General features: G+C 41.3%; 1 protein-coding gene across 10 annotated transcripts in view; it reads right to left on the reverse strand.

Annotated features, from left to right (window-relative positions):
* The window catches only part of LOC125638864 (protein numb homolog), a 273,102-nt gene that overhangs the window by 85,845 nt on the left and 164,470 nt on the right, over positions 1-22,787 (reverse strand). Inside the window, exon 1 of one of the 10 annotated variants that reach the window (XM_048855105.2) lies at positions 10,590-10,613. The exons of the other annotated variants lie outside the window; for them this stretch is intronic. The gene's annotated coding sequence lies outside the window, so the exon portion shown is untranslated. Of the gene's footprint in view, positions 1-10,589; positions 10,614-22,787 lie in introns of those variants that run through there. 10 annotated transcript variants of the gene reach the window in all.

A 22,787-nucleotide genomic window follows, 5' to 3' on the forward strand; every position in this document is an offset into this window, starting at 1 on the left:
GCCATGCCAGATGTACTAAAGATTCATACATCCCTTCATCTTCAACCACCATTCCAGAGGACATGCGTCCATGCTGAAGACAGGTTCCGCTCGATAATGACCCAAAGCAGTGCAGACCAACGCATGTTCACTTTCATCATCTGAGTCAGATACCACCTGCAGAAGGTTGTTCTTTTTTGATGTCTCAGGTTCTGTAGCTTCCACATCAAAGTGTTGCTCTTTTAAGACATATGAAAGCATGCTCCACACCTTGTCCTTCTCAGATTTTTGAAGGCACTTCAGATTCTTAAACCTTGGGTCAAGTGCTGTAGCTATACTTAGAAATCTCACATCGGTATCTTTTGCGTTTTGTCAAATCTGCAGTGAAAGTGTTCTTAAAATGAACAACATGCGCTGGGTCATCCAAGACAGATGGCCAGAAACACCCCAGAGCCCTGCCCCTCTGTGCCAGGTGCACCAGAGTGATGAGGAGTGATGGGTGCAGGAAGCGCGTGGGGGGGAGGGGGGGAGTTTGTAGAGATTCCTGCAGCTAGGGGAAGAAATCTGGGGTGGGTCTCACTGGCCCCGGATGCCGTGCAGAGGAAGAGGAAGTCCTGTCCTCCCAGCCCAGCCGGGACTAGCAGCTGATCCTGGCGCAGGGTAGGAGCCACCAACCGGGTCTTCCCCAGTCCTGTCCCCTGCCCCATAGTTATTTACCTCTCTGCCAGCTGCCCTGGGCACCCAAAACATACTGCTGGGAAGGGTAGCATGGCCGCTCTTGTGGCTTCCCTTTGCTTCCCCAACAGAAAGCAATTTTTCTGTGAGGAAGCCAAGAAATCTGCGGGGAACAAATTCTGCACATGCACAGCGGCGCAGAATTCCCCCAGGAGTAAGTTAGAAGACAATCCTCACATTGCTCATCTGGTCAAAGGAAGCAGTGGTGTAAAGACTACTTTGCAAGAAAAACAAGGTCAGAGCAACTCTGACCTAGAACAGAGTACTAACAAATGTTTATCACACCACAATTTGAGGCCAGTAAATCCAGGGCTTGAAAAATAAACTCTGTGGTAAGGTTTATCTGACAAGCGTGGGAGCTGGTTTATCAGCTTCTGCTGAATTCAGCCTGCCATTTAAAAAAAATGCTTCTAACTTTGGAGTAATAAAGACAAAAAAACCTTTCCAATTAACACCTGACCAAACACCACCAATAACATTCACTTTAAAGAATAAAATCCAACCAATGTAATTCTTTAACATATAGCAAAATAAAAGGAATGACCTCTGTAATAAAAATACTTTGGGCAGAAGACAGGCTACATATTAGACAGATCAGTATATTTTGGGAATGTCTTTTGAAGTGTTTGGTGCTTTGGTACAAACAGAAAACCAGATTAATGCCTGAATACAACAGGCATATACCCAGCTGCACAAAGGTTCCCCCCACCACCACCCAAGAGACATGCCTTGCTATTTGGAGTGACCTAGTACTTATAGTAGTATGAAGGGAATTGATGATGCTGTTCCCAAGCAACACTTTGTTTTAGCCTTGCCAATATTTTAAACTGCAAGATTTCTTAAAATAAGTTCACTAATAGACTCCAAAGCAAGCAAACTCAGTCATATCAGAATGCTGATAATGCTTTACAGGAGCTCAGCAGGTTGACTTCTCTGTCAAAGACAAGCTGACTAAGCTCTTAAAATGCTCATCTTCCCCACCTTGACCACAAGCATTGTAGCCAGATGGATACATTTGCCCACTTTCATGAACAAAAGAGCAGTGGTTTAATACTATGTGCTATAAACCTTTATCAGCAGTGGAAGGACACCTGGTACACTGCCTCAATTTGTAAATTAGAGATGTCAAAATTTGGAGCACCTGTCAACTGATCTTTTCTCAGTGATACTTACAGGCTAAGCCATTAGGCCCATACAGAAAAACACAAGCTCTCCCAAGAATTAATGTGTTCAACTTTCAAACTTATCAGATCTCTCAAACTTCCTCAAACCTGTCTCAAGTATATATAATTTAGAATGAAATCCCAGCTTCCTATTGATTATTATACAAGTCACCTAGGAAAAGACTAGGATATGGTAACATCCATCTGAGGACCCAAAAGCAATTTAAAAGTAACTGAATTTAGCCTCCATCTTTGGAAATCGTCAAGCCTTTCCATTTTACAGTTGGAGAAGTGACTTATCCTACAGGTGTGTGATCTTGGGTAACAAAGAACAAAATCTGTACATGACTGCCAATTCTATTCTAGCCACTAGACCAAGATTGCATTAAAAGCAAATGCCTCAGAGCATACTGTTGACAGACACTGGGTCAAAAACATTTTAGGTAACTACAATAAATCAACTCTAGGTTAAGCATTGCCTGGTCAGTAATGACTGACTGGATTGAGAGCACTTAATTCTAGCCCATCATTAAATAATCAGGAAATACTTTTACTAGCACCAATTACTATTTAATTGCATGCTCAAAGTTGCATTTCATATTGAAGTCTGAAGAGAACTCATTCATCGTGAAATGTCTATAAGAGATAATGGAAACAGGAAGAAAACTTTGCAGTTCTAAGTACAGCTTGGAACATGCTCCCCATCTGTGTAATGATCAACAGCAGCATTCATTTATTTCCCAGACATCTTAAAGAAAGCCAAGCGCTTCAGAAAGAAAACAAGTGATTTCTATTGAATGAATCTGTGCAATTACACAACACTGAGATGGAAACATGAATGATACCACACCAGCAATCCAAAACAGGTAGGAACCAATATTTCTCATTTGTATCCTAGAGGAGGGGCTACTTAATTATAATTTTGACTTTTTAAGAGCATAACATCTAACCACTCAGATATAGTTTATTATGTAAACAAAACATTAAAGGATCCTTGGCTTCTGTGTCAGCAGTGTTTATACAGAACAGATAGAAACTAGGTTTTGGTCAAAAATATATCCATGCTGTGTGGATTTACAACTGAGCATGTCTTCACTACAGTTAGGGCTCTTACCTGTGTATTGCACCTAGCCCTCCTTCACCAAAACCATTTACTGGAATTAAGTGGTGCTTTCAACCCGAGCTAGCTAGCAGAGTTAGAGATCTGGGTTAGTGCCTGGAATCCACTTTCACTCACACTGGTAAGTCACTCATATTGCAGTGAGGACACAGGTGAAATCACTCACGCACTACTAGTCCTCCAATACCATCCCAGAATTACCCATCCCTGCAGTATGCCCAAAAGGAAAGACATTCTCCCACAATTCACTGGGAAAGAATCAAAGTGCCTCAGTTTACAGCACAATAGTATGCCCCTAAAAGTCCTGGCAACACACAAAGTAGAATACAGCACCAGTGAGGAAGCAGAAACTCATGTATGGCCTTGCAACGTGGATGCTCACATCCAGGCTAGGCTCAGACCCAGTTGCCAATCACCCAGGTTCTCTCTACAGCGAAGATATCGATACCGTGGAAGGCATGCACCAAAGACAAGCTCTGAGCCTGGAAAAAGAGATGCAGCTATTTGATCATTTGAAATATTTGCATCTCAATCTTAATTTTCATTCAATATCAGTGGGAAGAGTAGTTGATGTTTCAGAAAGGACTGTCTTTATTCAAGAATCAGCATCAGTCCAGTAAGAAAGATCCAACATTTTATTTACATATTTCAGAAAGGCTCACTGAAAGGAGATGGCTCCTTCCCTCTTGCATAAGCCAACAAAGTTATTTCCTTCCAATGGCAAATCACAACTATAAACCCCCATCAAGTTACTAACAGGACTAAGATTCCATCAGTACAGACAACACTTCACTTAACCAGCAGCTGTATTGTAGAAATACTTAAGTCTGAAGGAGTGTTTTTAAAGATTGCTTATAGTAGCTTTAAGAAAGTACATAAAAGTATTACTGGATCAGTTTCCTTAAAATACAAAACAAAAACAAAAAAAAGATTTCCCTAAGGTATCCATTGACACTTTCAGCTTAGTTTTATTAGTAAAACTACTAAGAAATGTGCTGTGCCAAAGTATAGCATATGCATATAGCCATGTCCAGGGTAAAAGGCTTTAAACACATTGTAGTCCAATATTTGCAAACTAATAGTCACATAATTTATTAAAAGGACATTGTCTCTGATTTCACGATTTTTGTAAGCATTCACCACTGATTTGTTTACAAAAAACCATCAGCTGAGTGTTTCAAAACGGATTGCAGGAGCCTTATTTTAAGCATCCAGGTTTGAAAAATTTAGCTTCAGCTTTTAAATATATAAAGCGATAATACTTCCTGCTGCACAAATATGTATTTTTACACTAAGAAAAATAGGTGTGCAGCTTTCTTTCAAAAAATAAATGGCCAGCTTACAGCCAATCCTCTTAGTTTTGTATTAGCAGTAAGTGGTTCAGTTTTCTGCTCTAATGGGCATTTTGTCACTATATTCTACTGCTTGAATACAGTAGCTACTCCTTTTGGTAAAGGCATACTACTTTGTACTTTCCCTTATTTCCTTCATGGCTATTCAATCACAGGACATGCCAGTATAACTAAATGTACTACACCATAGTGTTTTATATCACTTGAAGAGAAAAGAAAGCTTAGCACTTATAAATCTTGTTTCTAATGATTTAGATACACAAATCATTCAAAATCCCTTCATCTGAGTTTAGTTAAGGCAGCTCCCCTCCATTTGTCTGAAAGCCTGTTTCATTAGGACAGTCACCTTATCATAGGCAGAACATGATTAAGCTTTCTTAGGCCGTATCTACACTAGCACTTATGTCGGAAAAGCTTTTGTCACTCAGGGGTGTGAAAAAACCACACCCCTGAGTGATACACGTTTTGCCAGCATAAGCACTGGCATGTACAGTGCTGTCGGCGGGAGATACTCTCCCACCGACATAGCTACCACTGTTTGTTGAATTGGTTTTATTATGCTGATGGGAGAGCTGTCTATCATTGGCATAATGCAGCTACATGAGTGATCTTACAGCTGTGCCACTGTAAGCTTTTAAGTGTAGATATGACCTTATACAACAAAATTTTCAAGCCATTATGTGGAAATCCATGCACACTAGAACACAGCTACACCTTAGAAACTGTACACGCTTTTCAAACTGCATTTCTGCCTTTCAGAATTCTTGGGGTTATAGCTAGAAAGTGAGTTTTATCTTGATTATTCCAGGTAGTACTGTATTATTTGTGTCAGATAGCTCCTAAAATATCTTCTCAGAAGTCTTACTGAAAGACTCACTGAAATAAGACTAGTACCACTCCACTCAGCTGCAGAAGTGAGAGAATTCCATTAATCAAGAAGTAGCATTATTTAGTAATTACATTATTTAGTAATCTCTCTCATCCCACCGAACACCGAAAAAGAACATTCCCAAAGGGAGTGGTGAGTTCCTGTTACAGCTCCTGCACATAAGAAAAGTATCCTGATTAGAGCCCACATCCTCTAATTCAAAAAAGTCTGCCAGAGGAATCCTCTGACATCACATTTCTTCAGATTTCTTCCAGTCTTCCCTGAAGAGCTGTATTCTAACATCAAGCTACAACTTATACATCCAAAGCCAAAAGTAGTTATAAAGCCAGTAACAGTCTTACTAGCCAGACTATGTAGAGGTGAAGGATATAAAACATTAGTGAGGATCTGAAAGACTGACTTGCTAGTTTATTTTAATTTGGTTGGCTGCTTCAAATGGAGCAGGCTAAACATGTTCTATAATATAGCTACATCCACTAAGGTGGGAGGTGTTGAACTGAACAGGACAAAGGTCTTATAGAAATTGTTTTCTGAAGTGAGTTTTGAACACATTCCACATTTAGTGAACTTTTAGACTTTCACAGTGATACCTCTTGCTACTTACTTAGAAAGGCATTTGAGGAAGTCTTCCTGTTAACAGTGCACTTACTATCAGACAGCTATATATCAACATTGGAACACTGTGTAAAACATAGAAGATCTTCATTCGTAGTGCAAATACCAGCATTTCCATTAAAAAGTCACACCCTTAAACCTACAAAATAGTTTGCCACGGAAGTAATAAACGTGTGGGATGGGAGGCGGTAAAAGGGGGCAGAGGTGAGTAAAAAAGAAGAGAAGAAATTGACAACATTATTCTGCAGGCTATTTCTTTTGTCCAGAAAGATTATTATGAGCTGGGAATGTGGGTACATTGCTTACTCTGATGCAACTTGTGGAGAATGCTCTTACTTCCTGCTGCTGAAGGGAACCAAGAATGGTATGCCTCTGAATTGTGACACTGACGTTTGTTTTGAATACAGCAGACTATCAGAATTACAAACTGACCAGTTAACCACACACCTCATTTGGAACTGGAAGTACGCAAGCAGGCAACAGACACACAAATACACAGAAAAGCAGATACAGTACAGCACAGTACTGTGTTAAATATAAACTACTAAAAAAAAGGGAAAGTTTAAAAAAAGATTAAGTTTCCTTGTCAATGCTTTTCATTTAAATTAAGATGGTTAAAAGCAGCATTTTCTTCTGCATAAAGTTTCAAAGCTGTATTAAGTCAATGTTCAGTTGTAAACTTTTGAAAGAATCACCATAACTTTTTGTTCAGAGTTATAAACATTTCAGAGTTACGAACAACCTCCATTCCCAAGGTGTTCATAACTCCGAGGTTCTACTGTAGTTATATTTCTTAGTCTTAGTTCAGCAGAGGAAATATTCTATATTGATTACAGTCTACTACCTATTCCTGTGTAGTGCTGCACTATGGAAGAGCACTAGCTCTGTTAAAGTTAAGGTTATGACGAGAGTTCTGTATACAGATCAACTCTAAATGTTCTAAAATCTGCACAGTGTACTCAGATTGCCCAGAGTTTGTTCAGCAATCCAAATTTGGAGCCATTTGAACAAGGGGTTCCCAATTTACAGCCCCTGGAAAAAAAAAAACACTCTTAGACTGGACATGTTTTTAAAAAAAAATGGTTACTAACTTTCCATAACTGTTGTTCTTTGAGATGTATTGTTCTTGTCCATTTCACGTTAGGTGTCTGTGCCCTGTGCACTGTTGGAGGTTTTTCCTCTCAGTGATATCCATCAGACCAGCTCTAGCACCCTCTGGAGCTGCACACGCATGTGCCAGCATAAAGAGTGCCACCAACCATGCACCCTCTACAGTTCCTTCTGGCCGGACAACTCTGACCCACCCTCCTTACTCCTCTGTTGGTCATGGAATGGACACAAGCACCACATCTTGAAGAACAACAGTTATGGAAGGTTAGTAACCTTTTTTCCCCCCCTCAAGTGCTTGCTCATGTCCATTCCACATTAGGTGACTCACAAGCAGTACCTCAGGAGATGGGTTCTGAGTACAAGGACATGCTGACAGCAACACTGCTCTTCCAAACCTGGCGTTGTCTCAAGCCTGTTGGGTGATGGCATAATGGGATGCAAAGATGTACACTGATAACCAAGTTGCAGCCCTGCAGATATCTTGGATTGGCACTTGCGCGAGGAACACTGATGAAGAGGCCTGAACGTTCATGGAGCAAGCAAGCAGTTAGGATGGCCAGCAGCAGGACGCTGTCCTGGATGACCACCTGTATTTGAGCTTACTACGAGCTGGCAAAGATCCTCCAGCCTGACAGTGGAAGCCCTTTCATCCTTTCTGCTACAGCTACAGAGAGATGCATGGATTTGCAAAAGGGTTTAGTCCTCTCAATATAGGTGGTGAAGGCACACCTAACATCCTGCTCCCTGTCATTGGAGACAGCCGCTGTCCCAACGGAGTCGAGGGGACTGGGAGTGATAGTAAGTTCCTGGCCACTGTGAAGGCCTCCAGGATCAAAGGGACAGTCAAGTTGCTGGTACTGCAATGGCTTCCAGGAGTCAGTGGAAAGTCCTGCACCAGACTCAATGCTCTGAGTGCAATGGACAGTGCCACCATGGGACCGGAATAGACGAGTGGCCCACCATGGTGCTGTGCTGCCTTCCCCATGCTTATCCTTTTTCTGCATCAGCAAGCGCGGTGTCAGTGTGCTGTGTTTTGTGCTTCTTCCTCAGCAGCAGAGATGGTGAATGGTGCCAGGAAGAACGCTGTGCCGGAGGAGCACTTTGCACTGAAGCCAAAGTGCTCGGTTCAGAATCAGAGCAACTTGGCAATGAGGATAGTCTGAGAGCAGCATCCATTAGTATAGCTGACCCTTGAGCCTTCTCTCTCCTTTTTAACGCAGGGGTCTAAAGTCCTGACAGATCTAGTACTTGTCCCTCATGTGCGTTTCTCCCAAGCACTTCAAGCAACTGGCTTGTCAGGGTGGTCCAGGTGTAGGGGGAGTGGGACTCATTGGAGAGTGGTTCTGAGTGCAGGGGGAATGAGGCTTGGCAGGAGGGTCCGGATGCAAGGGGCTTGGGTGGATGGGGGAGCAGCTCCCTGTACAGGGATCCCTCCCCCTGCAACTGAGGAGCGATGGGTGCAGGAAGCGGGGGAGGGAGGGAGGGGAGGGGAAGGGAAGGGAGGAGAAGTTTGCAGATTTTCCTTCAGCTGGGAGAGAAATCTGTGGCTTGGTCTGACCCAGCCCCGGATGTCGTGCAAAGGAAGAGGAAGTCTTGTCCTCCCAGCCCAGCCGGGATTAGCAGCTGAGCCTGGCACAGGGTAGGAGCCACCAGCCATGTCTTCCCCAGTTCGGCCTCCTGCCCCACAGTGATTTACTTCTCTGCTGGCTTCCCTAGGCTCCAGAAACATATTGCTGGTGAGGGTCGCATGGCCGCTCTTATGGCTTCCCTTTGCTTCCCCATCAGAAAGTCATTTTTCTGTGGGGAAGCAAAGAAATATGCAGGGGACAAATTCTCCACATGTGTAGTGGTGCAGAATTCCCCCAGGAGGAATATATATTCAAGGGACCAATCGCCTTTGGAGCAAATTTTCAAGATTTGGTTGCCTGGAGCGACCATTCCACTCCCAGATGCCTACCAAACTTGGTCAAATGCCTGCTACCCTGATGTCACTGCAAGATTTATTTCCAGCCATTTCAAGTGGCAGCCTAATTTAAATAGGACAAGCACCAATTTATGTTCATAAGACAGTAGAGGTGCCTCTTTCATGAATATATACATGCCTTCTGCTTTTCAGGCATCTGAGGTGTTATCTCAAAGCAATTTTAATCCTAAAAAAATGAAATTGGCCTGATTTTGGAAGTGTTGAGCACCTGGCTCTCCCAGCATCATCCATGGAGTTGTGGTTGCCTATTACAGTGGAGCACCACTAGTACAAATAGCAAATATGCCGGTCTGTACATGAGTTCTGCTACCCCAAAGGTGGCCACAAATGGCTGCAATCAAGGCAAAACCCCACCGTAGATAATGCTAGAGGTTTAAGAGTGCCTTATATTGATTTAGCTTAATTCAGTGAGCCAAAGATAAATCGGTTTAAAAGTAGCAAATATTGATTTAAGACCAGCAAATATTGCTCTAATAGCATTATACAAGAGTGCTATATACATTTAAGTAAACTGATTTAAAAACAGAATTGGTGCAATTTCTGTATTTAGACAAACACTGAAACAAAAAGTTCTGACTAGAGAGAAAACATTCTCCCCAGATCTCACCTGATGTAGTAGAGATCTTGTCTGGAAATAAACACCCCCCCCCCCCAAAAAAAAAAGCCTTTAGAACTGAGAAAGGACAGTTTACCATTACATACAGAAATCCTACACCAGATGCTCAAGAGAGACAAACCCAATTCAATAGTCTGAGTCTTTGTTTCATAATCTAATGTCTCTAAAATACATCCCTACATCGAAGAGTATTAAAATCCAAATTACAAAATTACAGCATCTACTTTAGAGAACCAATTGGCATATTAAGTGTATATGTCTAAAAAGTGATTTCTGAAGCATGGCATGATCTGAGATGTAGTGTTTTGACAGCTTCTTTAACCGTCATGGATCACAAGGTGTGCTACGCTGTGTGTTCCTCTGCAGTCCCATGAGTGCACAATTCCCCTAGTAGTGATAAGCTTGGGCCCTCACTTAACTCAAGGGGGATCCAGAGACCTATAAACTGAATCCCTAGGCTTCAGCACTCATTTCTCACCATGACTTCTTTAACAGGGCAGGTTTGGCTTGGCTCCATACAGAAGCCTTCTCTCTTGGGAGCTTCATAACCAGAAAAAATGTTTGCAGCAATACAGTTCAGCTTTTTAAAAAAACACATTTATTCATCAACAGGAACACAGCAGTCAGAGAAATGGGTTAAAAACAAAAAAGGCTTACACGTAATAATCTTGCCCCAAATTTGCAAGAAAAGAATGAAGCTTAAGTAACTTCCACTCAGCCCAGATACCCTTACTGCTTAGCTGCGAGAGACAAGACGACCCCTGCAGCATTCTCAGAGTGATCAAATCTCTCCTCCAGCCATTGCTTCCTACTCACCCCCTTCCTCTCTATGACAGAGTACTTAAAAGTTTAGTGTCCCCTTTGATCCTAGGCTCAAGGTTGGGGGAAAAAATAAGCCTGAGAGCCTGGCTAGACCAAGGCAGATGGGCACTTCCCAGACAACAGCTCCCCCCCCCTTTCTGTTGAAGACTATTCTCTCTAGAAGTTTCTTATCTGCCCTCACTGACACCTTTGCAGCCTGATTACCTGATTGACTGATCTTAGACACATCTGCTGGTAATGCACAAGGAGGAACAGAATCCACTCATTCTTAGCTCATTCTCTGCAGGGCTAATAAGAGTAAAAATATAGTCAGTAGATAGGATTGCATATGCATGAATTAGACCTATTGATTAGTGAGATGCCATTCATATTTTTCTCTGCAGAATCACACCATTACTCTGCTCTCTAGAGAATATCTTGCCTGAAGCACACTCCTGAGCACCACCACTCTAGAGAGGTTATAGTTCATTTGATAAAGTCAGTCCTTTCTAATGTTAGATGTTGCACTGCTAAAAGAGATCCATAGGTGTCATTTGGTCTCACCTGGCCTATTACATGGATATATTACCGCAGACTCATGTTCAACCTTATTTAAAGGCATCTTATTGATCTATTCTGCCTTACACTTGAGAGGACCACTACTTTCTGTGTGTAGTGTCAAAGCTCTCCAAAAATTATCATCCTTTGTCCTGGAGTTGGTGAGCTCTTTACTCATACATTTGTTTCTCAATGTTGACACTAGCAATATTGCTGATCAAAGTCCCTTGAGGCACTGACAAGATCAGAATGTTGTCTGAAAACAGAAATATGGAAACGTTCCAGACAAAATTAAGCAACTATCACTTCTTCTGTAAGTGTTAGGTACAGCGAACAATCCAGGTCACTCTCCTTGAATCTCTTACCACAACAGATTAATGTTCTTCACTTACAAATTCCTATGTGATTTGACACACTCCCCCGCCACAGCTCTGCTCCAGCTATCTCCCCATTATGGCTTATTTATACAGCACCATTGACACTCAGAGCATTTTAAACATTTTCTCATTCACATCCTTACCAGTTCTTTTTGTCCCTTCACATACACTGCTACTTCTCTTTTATCATGCTGTCCTACATACCTGGAACAATCCTCTCCTCTGCCAAGTCCTTCCATGAAACTCACTTCAAGCAATTTCTCTTATGTCCCTTAACTAAACTTCCCTCCAGTGTCTTTTGTCTTTGATAGCTCTTAAACTGTTTAGTGTGGTATGTTTCTCAGCACTTGTAATTTATTTTGTAACCTGTATTGTAAAGGATGTGGAAGACATGCAAGTCTGGATTTTTCAGTAGTTGTCCTAAATTAGGACAAGACTAGTCTTCTAGAGAAATTGACACAAAGATTAAGAACTTTTCATACGAAATATGGATTTTTTGGTACACTTATTTAGATTACAAAATCCTTAAATTTGCTCTAATTTCTGTTCCATTTGGGGACAAAGAATATATACTCCAAGTACTTACTACAAGATATGACTGCTTTCTCATCCAATAACCTACTGATTACAGATCCAAAGAACCATGAAGATAGCAAACTTCACTGTTTGATATTACCTCAGTATTGACATAGGTCTGTGGAACCTTACCCATTCGGTTGCACAGCATTCCACTAGCACTTCAAATACCTATAACGAAATCTTCTGGAATAAAATACAATGGTAAAACCAGAATTTTATAAACAGATGAGAATACCTTGTTCAATCTGACTATAGTGTTAAAACCTAGGTTTTTTGTCAAAAAGCATCCTCTTGCAAAAACCTGAGGGAATGTAGTCTCTCAGAACTGTGCAGAAGGGTTGGAGAGTCTGAACTGCATGGTAGTGGGGACGATGGAATTTGGAGGGGTGGGTGCTGAAAAGCTAGCATACTTATTGGGTGAGAGTTAAGATGGTGGTGTATTCTCTATGATTAAGGCCATGTTTATGTCATGAGGTCATGGAATCCGTGACCTCCAGAGACCTCCGTAACATTTTCTGCTTCAGCTCCAGGGGCTGCGGGACTGGAGCTGGGTTCCAGCAACAGGCGACAGCCTCCTGAGCGGGAGGGCCCTCCAGCAAGTGGCTGTGTGTGTCTCATTTTCTCTTTGGAAATATGGTCAACCTGCAGCTCCCAGCTGCTGTGGGTGGAGGAGCCCCCCATGGCAGCTTCCATCCACTGGTGGAGAAGGGGGAACCACACAGCTCCCAGCAACCACGGTGGCGGAGGACACTATGAAGCAGCAGCAGCAGCCACCTTAGGTGTTGGATCCCCCCACTCCCCATTTTGTCAGAGTTATTTTTAGTGAAAGTCAAGGACAGGTCATGGCTTCCATGAATTTTTGTTTATTGCTTGTAACTTACTAAAAATAACCATGACAAAAATCTTAGCCTTCTCTATGATGTATGGTGATTGTGCTAGCAGCAAAGTGTTTGAATGGAAGAGTAGAGCATGCACTATTGGTTGCTTTAACTCTTCATTTCCTCTTTTTAGTTTGTATTAGCTCTGTGTAGACCAACCATAATTGACAATACTGTGTTTGTGTATTTATAGAAATACAGCTTTCCACTACTTCGGTTACAAGATACTGGAGTCAATGCAGCAATTACTGTGCAAAACTCTATGCCTGAATTCTGCAGAAGATCAGATGAGATAGTCATAATGGTCCCTTGTGGGCTTAGAATCTATGAAAGCTGGAATTTACATTTGTATAAAACACTGGTTTCTAGGCATACCTTTTTTTGCTACAGCAGCTAGTAAAAAAAAATCAAGTTGGAATTTGGTAGTAAGGAAAGATACTGCACTACTCTGGTTAGTGCTGTAAGGTCTGAAGTCACCAGGACTAGAAACACGATATACACCCAACTGAAGATCTAGAATCTACTTTCCAGTGGTATTCTGTAGCATTGTTTCTAGCTCCGTTAGCTAGATACTTGGACCTTAAAATTGTTATTGGTCCCTCAGATCTGCAGGGGCTTCCATGGCACTGATTCAGGACTGAATAGAATCAGTACTGCTCCACTGGGTACAGCTCTTGCTCAGACTCAGGAGCCCTGGGTTCTAGCCATAACTGGGCCACAGACCTCCTGTATGACCTTGGGCAAGTTATTGCACCTCTTCTGCCCTTATCTCTCACCCTACTTAGATTTTAAGATCTTTGGGACAGGGCCATGTTTTACTACATGTATGTATACTGCTTACCACAATGAGCCCTGATCTTGGTTGAGGGGGACAGGTCTCTAGGCACTACCATAACACAGACAGTGTCACCACTAAGTTTTACCTACATGTCAAAGCAGTTATATGTATTCTGTTCTCCAGAGAAAGGAAAGAACCTCACAGAAACAGGTTTAGTTCCTCTAAGTTAGTGCAGTGCTCCTCTTTCTACCTAGCCACAATCTGAAAGTGACCTATCAAAAAATGCAGGGCTTCGGAGCTGTGCTCCGGCTCTGCTCCAGCTCCAGGCAAAAACCTGCAGCTCCACTGCTCCGGAGCTGCTCTGCGCTCCAGCTCCAGGCTCCGCTCCAAACCCCTGAAAAAATGGCTACCATGATCATCATATCCTACCATCCTGGTGCCATATTTTACTTTAAACCCCCAGCTCTCAAAAAATGTCTATTATGTGCATTCACTCTCTCAATACAAACAGTGTGATTTAACAATACTTCCCTGAAAAATGAAAAACATATGGGAGTCACGAGCCTACAGTAAAAAGAAAAGGAGTACTTGTGGCACCTTAGAGACTAACCAATTTATTTGAGCATAAGCTTTCGTGAGCTACAGCTCACTTCATCGGATATGAAGTGAGCTGTAGCTCACGAAAGCTTATGCTCAAATAAATTGGTTAGTCTCTAAGGTGCCACAAGTACTCCTTTTCTTTTTGCGAATACAGACTAACACGGCTGTTACTCTGAAACCTGAGCCTACAGTAGTCACTTCCAATAGTATGAAACAAGCTCCAAAGCTACTCCTAACCTTGTGATTCCTGAATTACATGAAGACCACTGTCCTGGTGTCATTTTTCTACAAACCCAGCTAGAAGCTATACCCCCATCCTGTTCCATCAAACTGAAAACAAATGAAATAACAATTAAATAGAACATAGTATGCATGTCAGTAATCTTTAAGTATAAGCATCTGCAACACAGCAAGAGCATGTCAAAACCATCTGTAATCAATTAGTGGTATAACTGGCACTAAGTGGTTTTTGTAACAAGTTCAGCACATTTTTTGCACCACAAACAGGCAGAATATACAGATACAAAAACTGTTAGGCAGCTGTGCACATATTATGATGGCAAAAATTTTACTGTTTCTGAAAACTGAACTGTTACTTTTAGCCAGCTAAGGAAATTATTAGGGCTGTCGATTAATTGCAGTTAACTCACACAATTAATTCAAAAAAAATTGCGATAAAAAATGCAATTAATCGCAGTTTTAATCGCACTGTTAAATAGAATACCAATTGAAATTTATTAACGGTTTTTGGATTTCTACATTTTCAAATATATTGATTTAAATTATAACAGTGTACAGTGCTCACTTTACATTTTTATTACAAATATTTGCACTGTAAAAATAATTAACTAAAGAAATAGTATTTTTCATTTCACCTCATACAAGTACATAATGCAAACTCCTTATGGTGAAAGTGCAACTTACAAATATAGATTTATTTTGTTACATAACTGCACTCAAAAAAACCAATGTAAAACTTTAGAGCCTACAAGTCCACTCAGTCCTACTTCTTATTCAGCCAATCGCTAAGACAAACAAGCTTGTTTATATGTACGGGAGATAATGCTGCCAGCTTTTTATTTACAATGTCACCTGAAAGTGAGAACAGACATACACATGGCACTTCTGTAGTCGGCATTGAAAGATATTTACATGCTAGATATGCTAAAACATTCATATGCCCCTTCGTGCTTCGGCCACCATTCCAGAGGATGCGCTTCCATGCCGATGATGCTCATTAAAAAAATAAGTGGTTAATTAAATTTTGACTGAATGCCTCGGGGGAGAATAGTATGCCTCCTGCTCTGTTTTACCCACATTCTGCCATGTATTTCATATTATAACAGTCTCGGATGATGACCCAGCAATGTTGTTAGTTTTAAGAACACTTTCACTGCAGATCTGACAAAATGCAAAAAAGGTACCAATGTGAGATTTCTAAAGAGCTACAGCACTCAACCCCAGGCTTAAAAATCTGAAGTCCCTTCCAAAATCTGAGAGATGAGGTGTGGAGCATGCTTTCAGAAGTCTTAAAAGATCAATACTCCGATGCAGAAACTACAAAACACGAACTATCAAAAAAGAAAATCAACCTTCTGCTGGTGGCATCTGACTCAGATGATGAAAGTGAACATGCATCAGTCTGCACTGCTCTGGATCATTATCGAGCAGAACTAGTCATCAGCATGGACTGGAATGGTGGTTGACGATGAAGGGACATATGAATCTTTAGCACATCTGGCACGTAAACGTCTTGCGACGCCAGCTACAACAATGCCATGCGAACATCTGTTCTCACTTTCAGGTGACATTGTAAACAAAAAGCGGGCAGCATTACCTCCTGCAAATGTATACAAACTTGTTTGAGTAACTGGCTGAACAAGGAGGACTAAGTGGACTTATAGGCTCTAAAGTTTTACATTATTTTTGAATGCAGTTATTTTTTGTACATAAAAGTTGAACTTAAAATGTAGAATTATGATAAACAGATTGCACTATAGTACTTGTATTAGGAGAATTGAAAAATACTATTTCTTCTGTTTTTTACAGCACAAATATTTGTAATAAAAAAGCAAAGGGAGCACTGTACACTTTGTATTCTGTGTTGTAACTGAAATCAATATATTTGAAAATGCAGAAAACATCCAAAAATATTTAAATAAATGGTATTCTATTATTGTTTAACAGTAAGATTAATTTCAATTATTCACACGATTAATTTTTTATTCGCTTGACAACCCTAGTAATTATGCCTCTTAATCATTATAGAATCATGATTAAGAACTGTAGTAGAGACAGAGCCTTAAACGTCTTATTTCTCCCTATACCTGAACAATGCTACCCATGCTATGATTAGGACATGGCATTGTCACACAGAGGTATCAAAAGGAGATGTGCGGGAATAAACTAATATATTAAAGAAAAAAATCACCAGGTCTAAATGGTATGCATTAATAAGCTCTGACTATACTTAATGAAGTGGCTGAGCTACTAACAAATGGGCACATATTAAAGTCTGCTACTACGCCAGGGGATAGCAAGTGGTCTGCCTATGTCTAAAAGGCGCCAGGAGCGATCCCTGAGAATTAGATCAATGACCTTTATTTCAGTACAAGGCAAAATGAAAAATTAGATTAAAAATAGAACAAACTGTGATACGACAGGGGATACACCAGTACAGCCTCTCTAAAATAAAGATGTTCCTTAATAATCTATTAGGATTCTTTAAACATATCAACTAAATAGCTGATTCAAAAACTCTGACAGAAGCTATTAAGAAAGCTAGTCATGGAATATAAGGTAAAATACTAACATATTACAAACTGCTTAAGACAAAAAGGAGGAATATATGGCCAATTTTCAACATAGCAAAACCCTGAGTAGAGTGCCCTACAGGGCTCCAAGCCATGACTTTTCTCCCTCCCAGTCATTCACAAGACATGCCTGTGGAAGCTATAGCAATTGTATTTTAACTGTCTTTAATACATTATCAATGTTCCTCTCCCAAAGCTCCTCTCCCTCCTGTACTTGCTGCCAAGCCATATAGTTATTTTTGTTCCTACTCCCCTGGAGATCCTGCCCAGCTCCTTTGTCCCTTGGAAAGTCCCCTCCTTCCAGGAGTGCAGATCCAGCTGTGGCAACAGCTCCTAATAAGGCTGCTTTTATAGGCCTCCAGGTTCTCATTTGACACAAGTAGATGGAACATCTTTAATAGCTAGGAAGAAGAGGAACATCGTTATCAAACTACAGTTTGAGAACCACTGGTTAACAATTTTAATATTTTGATCAAATAAAGGAAGAAAGGAAATTGAGGACTTTCAATGCTCCATTCAGAGACAATTGCGTATCATAAGGACTACACACAGTTTTACCAAGAACATTTAAGTAGCAGCAGCACAGTGAAGCTCCCTTACTTTGCACAACAGTTACTGCTTTTCTGGTCTTTGACCCCACACCACACTGGCCACAATGAACTGCTTAACTAGATCCACAGTGGCTACATTTCAAGCAGCCAACCCAACAAAAACAGAATTGTAGATAAAGTGCTTTCCTAACTTTCACTCTCAGTAAGTTTTCTTCTTATAATGCAGCAAGGAAGACAGAATTAGAAGCTTTTAAGCTTTTTATGGGGACTGGCAAAATAGAAATATTTGGTTGTGCACAATTTTTACTAGTGAATTTGCCCAATTATGCCTTTTCCATTTGTGGGTCTCGATGGTCTGAAGCTCCCTGGAATGGATGCTAGAATCAATATTCAAAAAAGTATAAGGGATCTTTGACAATAAATTTAACATTTAAATTGTAGAGAAAGTTACTGTATTAGGCTACTTAAACTTCCATATATTCAAGAACAATAATATAAAAAGATACAATTTCATAGAATCCAGCAATGAACAGCGGCTCCTCACTGTTGGCAATCTTGCCAATAAGTGAAGTGAAATTGCAGTCTTTACATTAAACTTCGTTAAACTAACCAAGACCTCTTAACCCTGGTCAGGAGTAATTTTGGCCAAGACTGCTGATGAAGTCAAACGTCAGAGACCAGTACTAGAAATATCCACTCCCCCATCAGTTATTTCTGACCAAATTGCCCTTGTGATACTCCAAGGGAAACAGGAGCAGAATCAGATAACTTAGCACTTCCTCTGTCTCAATGCATCAGCTGGGCATGGACAGGGCAAGTGGCCTCATTAACATTAAAAAAATTTTAACTGCATGAGTCAAGTTTCATGAATGTTTACAGGAAACATTTTTATCACTTTATCCCTCACAAAATCTCTGCCCTGCAGAAGCAATGTGAGAGTATTTCTTTTAGTATTAAGATATCTGGAATCAATTGTACAATCTGTGTAAAAATCTCTTTATCAGACCTAACCAGCACAGTACTAAAATCCATATGTGCCAAGAAAAAACTTCTTTTGAAAGGATTAAAAGCATCTATACCTTCCAGTGATTGGTATTAGCCAGTGGTTTAAGAGATGTACAACTTGAAAAATAGAATCACTTGCACTCTGCTAATAAAAAGATTCAAGTAATTTAGTTTAGCATCCATGTTAGTACCAACTGTCTGGGTTAAAAGTTTCAAAACTATGAAAAGTTGCTTTTATATTGTGGATGTCAACAGCCTTGCAGCATTACATATCTTTTTCAAATAAAGAACTTTATATGTAGGGACCTCAAGCTACCCAGAATACTTCAGCTACAGCATATGGCCAGCATCACAGAGAGAAAAGATTCATCTCCCCAGACATTTGTTATGTTACAGGCCAAAGAAAAAATGAAAAACTAAGCTGTAAAAAATTTTAGAGAATGGGTTTCATTTCTGCTACTTGTCTTTACTACTATACTGCTGTACAATTAGGTCAGTTTATCAAATAATGGGCCATCATGTGCCAATGTTTAGCACATGTTTATACTATACAGTACTTGAGGCAAATGAAAATGGATCACAAAGATGGAGGGAGTTTATTTGTAATGGGGTGGATTAGGCCCTAAAGCCTCCTACCGGACGCTTCATGGCCCTGCCGTCCCCCGCCCCAGAAAAGGACAGTGGAAAGGTCATCTAACCTGCCTAGAGCACCCGTGTGAGATGCAGTCAATCATGAAAGAGGCTACAGGGAGCAGCCAATCAGGTCTCAGCAGGCTCATATAAAAAGGAGCTGCAGGGACAGAGTGAGTTCAGGCTGCTGGTAGGGACTGAGGGAGCAAGAGGTGCTCTGGGCTGGCTGCAGGAGCTGTAAGGGCTGAACCGAGACTGACCCAGCTGGCAAGCCAGGGTCAGAGGACTAAAGGACAGGCAAAGAGCCTCCAGGGAGGAAGTCCTGGGAGTGCTGCTCCACCCCAGAGCAGGAACCTTTCCACATAAGCTGGCCAAGTAGCGTACTGAGATAGGCCCTGTTAGTCAGACTGAGGATTGAGCCTAGGGAGGGCAACAGAAACATTGCCAGAGGGGTACAGTGATGGGCCCAATTGGACTTTTAAAGGACTGAGCCTGGGGAGGGCTGCAGGACATTTTGGAAGTGATTTGTTTATTTTTAACTTGAATTGTGTGTGACTTGGCTGGAAGGCTGAGTCACCAAAACCCCCCTGACAAGCACAGCAACCAACGGGGTGGCACTGTGAGCAGAGGGGAAAAAAAACTGAGGAAAAAACTGTAGGCACACACTCAGCAAAGGGGTGCTCACGAGATGTAAGTGCATCCCTTTGCTGTATTCCATTAATTACCACTGAACAAAGCTGGTTTTGCCTTGGACAGACAAAAATAGCAGTTTTTCTTTGTCCTTATAGGGTGTACAATGCTTCTAGAAGCTAACTTTATTAAGATGAACAGAGATCTCAACATCTTTGAAGATAAGTACATAACCCATGACTGTAGTGTCACTTAATGATAAATTCTCTGAAAACAGATGATTAGGGTAGTAGCTCTTAATCTATGGTAAATAAACTAAGGGCTCATCTAGATGACTAGTTGGTGCATGGCAAGCTGGGGTGTAAATCTACAACATACTAGAATGCTGCACATTAACTGTGTATTAACATGTGTATGCTGCTACCATGCACTAGAAGTACCCTAGTGTGCTTTGATCTATTCCTATTTCAAAGTGCCATCACTTTCATCTAGTCAACCCCTTAGACAGCAGAGAAATAAAAAAAAAAAAAAACAGAAAAGTCCTGGAAAAGACAAAGCTAGATTTGCTCCAGAACCAAACAGAAATGGCCTGGGAGTATTTAACTATTATAAAAGCTTTTCAACTGCAGCTGTAGATACTAACACTTCTAACAAGAATAAGAACTCTGATGCCTAGAAGGCAGGGAGTGAAAGTACTACCATGAAAGAATGGAACAGACAGCAATGCCACATTTTCAACTTCATATAATGAATTCATGACATGTGGTGACAAACAATTAAAATTCAAAGGACTCTTTGGCTATTTCTACACTGCAATGTAAGCCCAGGGTTAGCAGAACTCTTCTTAACAGACCCTAGATTTGTTAACCAGGCTTGAGATTTTACACTCATTTGTAACCCAAAGTTAGTAATTGTTGTATCCTGGGTCATAACCTGGGCCTCCAGCATCTACACTGCATTATGCAGGTCTGACTGAGTCCAACCACCCATATCCCAGATTTCCTAGCACCTTCCCAAAATGTGGCTGCTGTAACCCTTTGTTCATGATGCAGTGTCAGAAAACTTTACTGTCCACCAAACTTGACTGTTCAGAGGACAAAGTCATCCTGTGGGATGCTTTTGATGGCCTCCCAGAGCATAAGTCCAGAGGGTTAACACTTACACTACAAAGCAATAGGGCTTGAACCCTGGGTCCTGGTTTGACTCACACTCTCACCCTCCACTTTACTAAGATGAACAGAGACCTGGGATCCTCTATCTGAGGCCTTAGTTACCAGGATTTGTGTGTAGCTGGAAGGGGATTAGTCTTGAGCCTGAGTTCAAACCTTGGGCTTACACTGCACTGTAGACATACGTTTAGAGCAGTGGTTTTCAATGTTTTTAGGATTGCATACCCCTTTCCAAATAATGTAGTACACCACGTACCCCCATCTGAGATAGGGTGATAATATACTTATGATTAGATCGCCAAGTCTTACTAAATAAAATGTGTTTTCTGCCATTACAGGATTTTTATCATGTACCCCCCGATAAGCACTCACATACCGTAGTCTGAAAACTACTGCCTTCGAGTATAGTAGAACCTCCCACAGTGGAGAGCAAATGAGAGGCAAAGAACAGGATTCATTTGTGGAGACGGAAGCTGCAGGAACTCCAGATTCACCACCTACCCCACTCCTCCTCCTCCTCCACATGTGCTCACATGTCTGCAGGTAAAGAGACTGGCCAAAACAGGAACAGGAAGACAAGGAGAGGTTGCTTTCAAGAAGTTGCCTTTGTAGTTGACTGCATGAACAGTTCACATATGCAAAACTGCAGACTCAGCATCAGCCTGGGCATCTCTGCTGCCACAGCACTCACCTCAAATGAATGCCCGCACCACCACCCAAAACAGTCTTCTGGTAAATGGTAGAGTCAGAAAAATCATGTAATAAACATGGAAAAGAGAAGCAGGGAAAAAAGGGAGAGAAGCAACTGGGTCAAGAGATGAGTTATCTAAGAGGAGCTCCAACAGATGTTGAGAACCAGTGAGTTATAGTATCACAACTTAACCATAATGGAGCAAACAGGGAAATGACGAGAGTGTAGGCACAATAGTGAACAGCTTATAGTTTTGTGGCAGCACAGTCATTCAAGATTTTCTTCTTTAGAAATAGGCACAGCAGTGTAAATGTTGTATCACCTTCCATCATTACAATCCACTGCATAAAAGTCAAAATTGAATTACTTATTAACATTATGCCTAAAAGTAAAAGTGCTCTAAAATCATGGTGTGTTAACATTTATGACAGTTTTTGCATAAAACTGCCTGTTGATGCAACCTTGTGTTCTGCGATGCTTGTATCATGATGCTGCTCCAGTTTATGACTCTACAGCTCCAGTAAAGTCCCTCTAAGCTAAGGCCTCGTCTACACTACAAAGTTAGGTCAGCCTAACTACATCTCTCAGCCCTGGTCTATACTAGGAGTTTAGGTCGAATTTAGCAGCATTAAATAGATGTAAACCTGCACCCGTCAACACGATAAAGCCCTTTTTTTCGACTTAAAGGGCTCTTAAAATCGATTTCCTTAATCCACCTCTGACAAGTGGATTAGCGCTTAAATCGGCCTTGCCAGGTCAAATTTGGGGTACTGTGGACGCAATTAGACGGTATTAGCCTCCGGGAGCTATCCCAGAGCTATACCGCTCTGGACAGCGCTCTCAACTCTGATGCACTGGACAGGTAGACAGGAAAAGGCCTGCAAACTTTTGAATTTCAATTTCCTGTTTGCATGGTCACCTGCAGCTTGCCACGCTGGCCAGAGCTCATCAGCAGAGGGGACCATGGAGTCCCAGAATCGCAGAAGAGCTCCAGCATGGACCGAACGGGAGGTACGGGATCTGATCGCTGTATGGGGAGAGGAATCCGTGTTATCAGAACTCCGTTCCAGTTTTCAAAATGCCAAAACATTTGTCAAAATCTCCCAGGGCATGAAGGACAGAGGCCATAACAGGGACCCGAAGCAATGCCGCATGAAACTGAAG

The sequence above is a fragment of the Caretta caretta genome, chromosome 6 (assembly GCF_965140235.1).
Source record: "Caretta caretta isolate rCarCar2 chromosome 6, rCarCar1.hap1, whole genome shotgun sequence".
Taxonomy (NCBI): domain Eukaryota; kingdom Metazoa; phylum Chordata; order Testudines; family Cheloniidae; genus Caretta; species Caretta caretta.